Source organism: Suricata suricatta, chromosome 17 (genome assembly GCF_006229205.1).
Source record: "Suricata suricatta isolate VVHF042 chromosome 17, meerkat_22Aug2017_6uvM2_HiC, whole genome shotgun sequence".
NCBI lineage: Eukaryota > Metazoa > Chordata > Mammalia > Carnivora > Herpestidae > Suricata > Suricata suricatta.
The window spans coordinates 57,452,292-57,457,393 of record NC_043716.1 but is presented as its reverse complement, the minus strand read 5'-3'; the positions used below and the strand labels follow the sequence as shown (position 1 = coordinate 57,457,393).

General features: G+C 56.3%; 1 long non-coding RNA gene across 1 annotated transcript; it reads left to right on the top strand.

The window, feature by feature from the left end:
* The first annotated feature begins 2,657 nt into the window (after positions 1-2,657).
* LOC115282960 lies at positions 2,658-4,605 on the top strand. The gene is made up of 3 exons (XR_003904824.1): positions 2,658-2,728; positions 3,361-3,515; positions 4,379-4,605. It is a non-coding gene; the product is annotated as an uncharacterized LOC115282960 (long non-coding RNA).
* The last annotated feature ends 497 nt before the right edge of the window (positions 4,606-5,102 follow it).

The following is a 5,102-nucleotide window of genomic DNA, read 5'->3' as shown; positions in this document are numbered from 1 at the left end:
GGAAAGAGAGAAAGCAGGTGCACGCAGGAGTCCCAGGGTTCCCCGACCCGGTAACGTTTTTCAAGAGGTGGCAAAAATCTGAGTTTTAGAAATATCCCATCTTGGGGCGCCTGGTGGGCTCAGTCGGTTGAGCATCTGACTTCGGCTCAGGTCATGATCTTGAGTTCACGAGTTCGAGCCCCGTGTCGGGTTCTGTGCTGCCAACTCAGAGCCTGGAGCTGCTTCGGATTCTGTGTCTCCCTCTCTCTCTGCCTCTCCCTGCTCACACTCTGTCTCTCTCTCAAAAATGAATGCATGTTTAAAAAACTAATAAAATAAAAAAGAAATATCCCATCTTTTCAACCTCAGCCCCGACGAAAGAGAACATGAGACGGGCGTCTGGGGGGCTCAGTCAGGTGAGCGTCCGAGTCTTGATTTGGGCTCAGGTGGTGATCTCATGGTTTGCAGGTTTGAGCCCCGCATTGGGCTCGTGGCTGTCAGCCTGTCAGTGCACAGCCCCCTTTGGATCCTCTGTGCCCCTCCCCCGCCTGCACTCTCCCCAAAATAACTGTGTTTTTAATTAAAAAATAAAAATTTTAGGGGAGCCTGGGCGACGCAGTCGGTGAGGCATCCGACTCTTGACTTCGGCTCTGGTCGTGATCAAGCAGTTTGTGGGCTCCGGTCTGATGTGGGGCTCCGGGTGATGGGGCAGAGCCTGCTTGGGATTCTCCCTCCCTCTCTCTCTGTGCCTCCCCTGCTTGTGCCTGCTCTCTCTCTCTCTCTCAAAATAAATAAATAAACTTTTAAAAATTTCAATGAAAATTAAAAAATAAAAATTTCATGTCAGCGTAAAGAGTACAGCTTTATTATTTTTTTCCCTAATGATTGGCACCTTTTACGGCCTGCCCCTCCCCCACACCAATGTCTCCACCAGCAGGGGGTCCCCGAGGCTGGGTGACGGATCCGTGGCCTGAAACAATGGGGAGTCATTCCCTCCCGGCTCCTGAGCGCCACACAGTCTGCAGTCAGGCATCGGCAGTGCCCGTGGCCTCGGGAGGCCCGAGGGGATGACCCGTCACGGCCCCGGGGCTCCTGGTAGCTGCCGCCTCTCCCCAAGGCGACACCTTTCCTAACTACGGACAACATCACATCCAGGACGCCGACATCGGCGCCATCCGCACGCCTGACTCAGATTCCGCAGTTTCACTAGTTTTCCGCTTCGGGGGGTACGGCCTGCAGACAATAAAACGCACCCATGTACACAGTCCTATAAATCTTGGTCAGTGTACACACAACCACCACCACAATTCAGTTTCAGGACAGAGAAGACGAGGAGGAGACCAGGCTGCAGGGTCCCCCGGCCTTCTCTGTGTCCGCTATGGAAGCGCTATACCTTCATTGAGTGAGGGCTTATTTTTTTAAATAAGCAAAAATTAGACAAATTTATTTCCAGACTTTTGCCTGGAAATGGCTAACAAATATGGAATTATTTCATATATATGGTTGTTTTCTTCTAGTGTTTATTTTTGAGAGAGAGCGAGCAGGGGAGGGGCAGAGAGAGGAGACACAGAATCTAAAACAGGCTCCAGGCTCCGAGCCGTCAGCACAGAGCCCGACGCGGGTCTCGAACTCACGAACCGTGAGACCATGCCCTGAGTCGAAGCCGGACGCCCAGCCGACTGAGCCCCCCGGTGCCCTTAGTTGTTTTCTTCTCTAAGTGCTCCACGCTTCATGCCCAGCGTGGAGCACAACACAAGGCTTGAACTCACGACCCTGAGATCCAGACGGGAGCGGATTGGGGCGCCTGGGTGGCTCAGTCGGTTAAGCCTCCGACTTCGGCTCACGTCAGATCTGATGTTCGTGGGTTCGAGCCCCACGTCGGGCTCTGTGCTGACAGCTAGCTCAGAGCCTGGAGCTGCTTCCGGTCCTGTGTCTCCTTCTCTCTCTGCCCCTCCCCCTCCCCCTCTCATGCTCTGTCTCTCTGTATCAAAAATAAATAAAACATTAAAAAAAATTTTTTTAATAAAAAAGACCTGAGCTGAGATCAGGAGCGGGACGCTTAGCTGACCGAGCCCCCGGGCGGCCCTCGGTGGCCTTCTACTCCAAGGCTGGCCCACGGGAGAAGCAAAAGAAGCCCCCGGGGCCGGGGAAGCAGGATGCCAGTCAGGACCCCACCCCCAGTCCAGTTTGGGGGGCATCGGGCCAAAATGCCCCCTTGTCCCCCACCCCCTCACCCCTCCGCCCTCCCCGCCGGGTCAGGCCACCGCGGATCTGCTCCCTGTGCCTGCGGGTTCCTAGATCCCTTGGGAACGGCCACACGGAGGCGGTGACCCTCGGCGTGTGGCCTCTCGCACCCAGCACTGCACCTTGAGACCTGGCTACCTCTGCTTCCGCTGATGTCGCCTGTCCCCCTCCGCTTCCGGCGCCACCGGAAACGCCTCGTCCAGGTCCCGGCTGCCGGGTGGGGGAGGGGCCGCAGCCGCTCCGCGCACGCAAGTCCGAGGTCTGCGTGGACGCGGGTTTTCAGTTCCTCGGGACAGATGCCCAGCGGCTCTCTGGGGCCTGTGGTGTTCGTGTACAGCAGCGGCCGCCCTGAGTCCCCGAGCGGCCCAGCCATTTTGTAACTACCACCGGCTCCGCCCGGCGCCTCCCGCGGGTCCCGGGTTGGGCACAGCCTCGCCTCCACAACCCCCGCCCCCCCCGCCCCCGCCACTGTCACCGCCCTGCTGCTCTCACTCACACTCGCCTGGTAAGCAGTGACCTGGCACATCTTTTGGGGGTCGCCGTCGGACATGACAGTTTTTTACGTGTATTTACTTTGAGAGCGAGAACCCGAGCTGGGGGAGGGGCGGAGAGAGAGGGAGGAGAGAGAATCCCAAGCAGGCTCCGCACCGGCAGCCCAGAGCCGATTCTGGGCTCGAACTCCCGAACCGTGAGCTGGAACCAAGAGCCCGAGGCTTCACCGGCTGGGCCACCCAGGCGCCCCAAGACATAACATTCCTACGCCTGCTTTGGGAGGTGTCTGTTTGGATTCCTTCTCAACCTCCCCTGCTTTTTCTTTTCTATTATTATTAGCTCCGGTTTTATTACATGGGGATCAGAGAAGGGGGCCCGTGTGGTTCCCGCTTCGGAAATTCGATCTTGTTTCTGGCCTAGAACATCAGCGAGTCGGCCCAGTGTGTGATGGGAAGTTGAAATGAAAACACGGTGTGGTGCGGATGGTGTAGACGAGGGGGCAGAGACGCAAGCCGCACCAGCTGAGCCACCACGGGGCAGTCCCAACCAGGAAGGCCCCGGCTGTGCCCCCCGACTCCGGGTCTGTCCCGGGTCTCTCCTGTCTCTGTTTCTCGTTCCTCCTCTTACCCTGCTTCTCTCCTCCAGAAATCCCAGAGCAGAGTAGACGCTCGTACCCCAGGGCAGGAAGGCACCACGGCATCCGTCCCGTTTAGGGACCTCAGAGGAAGCCCGGTCCCCAGGCACATGGCCAGAGAGGGCTGTCACGGCTTGAGTCACCAGTGTCCCCAGCCGGGAGCCATGTAAGCACCCAGGACCTAGACTCACCCTCCCCCACAACACCCCCCCCCCGGGGGAGGGTGAGAGACACGCCCAGGGGAGGTGGAGGAGGCAGCCACGTGTGCACATACCCCGTGTCGGGAACCCAGACACACGGCGAGACACCGAGAGTGCGAGGCTCCGGCCCTAAGGGACCGGACTCCTCCGTGCCTCCGGCCTGTGGCTCCTCAGACAGATGCGCTTCCACCGCTAGAGCTCGGGACGGGAAAACCAGACCCGTGTCTTTTATTGAGATGTGATAGCTCTTTATCCTGTTTCATGATTTAAGAGAAAATTAATGTTTATTTATTTTTGAGAGAGAGAGAGAGAGAGAGAGAGAGACGGGGGGGCGGGGCAGAGAGGGAGACCCAGAACCGGACGCAGACTCCAGTCCCGGAGCTGCCAGCGCCCCTCCTGTTTCATGATTTTCGTTAAGGCTGCATTTTAATTAAATCATCACCTCTTCACTTTTTTTTTTTTTTCCTTCTCATTGACCCTACTTTTTGGAGTCAAAAACCTCTTGGTCCCAAACCGGCTCAGAAACACTGACTGTGGGGGCGCCCGGGTGGCTCAGTGGGTTGAGCGTCCGGCTTCGGCTCAGGTCATGATCTCGCGGTTCGTGGGTTCGAGCCCCGCGTTGGGCTCTGTGCTGACAGCTCGGGGCCTTCGGATTCTGTGTCTCCCTCTCTCTCTGCCCCTGCCCTGCTTGCACATTCTCTCAAAAATAAATAAAGATTTAAAAAAATTTAAGGAGAAAAAATCATTGTAACCACAGTTTTTACTATTTCTTTCCACTCTCTTGTCCACGCACATACACATGGGTATTTTCCCCAAACTGAGACCACAGTGCGGATTTAGCTAACCTACTGTTTTCATGGAACATCGCGCATGGCTCCACCACGTCCCTGCAAGGAGCTCCCGGAACTTGAGGTTTCAGGAGCGTAGTGAGTCCTGCAGGAATTCGCCACAGTCTGGTCAAGGCAGTGCCCGCGGACGGACCCTGAGCAGCTCCCATGTGTTTGCAAGCTCTCTGTGGTGAACAAGCTGGTGCACAAATAAATCTTTGCATCCTGATTACTTTTTATTTCCTTTGGATGTTCCTCAGTGTGGAATCACCTGGGCAAAGGGCCCGAGTGGTTCCAAGGACCCACAGCTGCGCTCCAGAAACACCGAAGCCGTGTGTGTCCCGCCCGTGGCGCCTGGCCGCCAACTCCCTCACGCGCTCGCCCGCCTTTTACCAGCGCCTTTTAAACGGAGTTTTAATTTAATTGAGGACGTGAGGGTTTAAAATCACAAATACGCCCTGTTTTGGGACAAATGTGCCCCAGGCCTCTCTTCAAACTGCTCATTTTTATGGGTACAGCTGGGGTCCCAGTCTGGGTCAGGCTCTGGGTGAGCATGAGCACTGCGCTCCCTCTGTTGGGAATTAATACCCTGGTGGGTACGGATTTAACCAAGACACAGTTAAAGAACAACACGCAAATGACACAAGCCAAGGAACCCCTTTTACTTGCAGGAGGTCAGGAAGCGGGAAAGGCCTGATGAGCCTGCTGACCAGGTGTGGGGAGCTG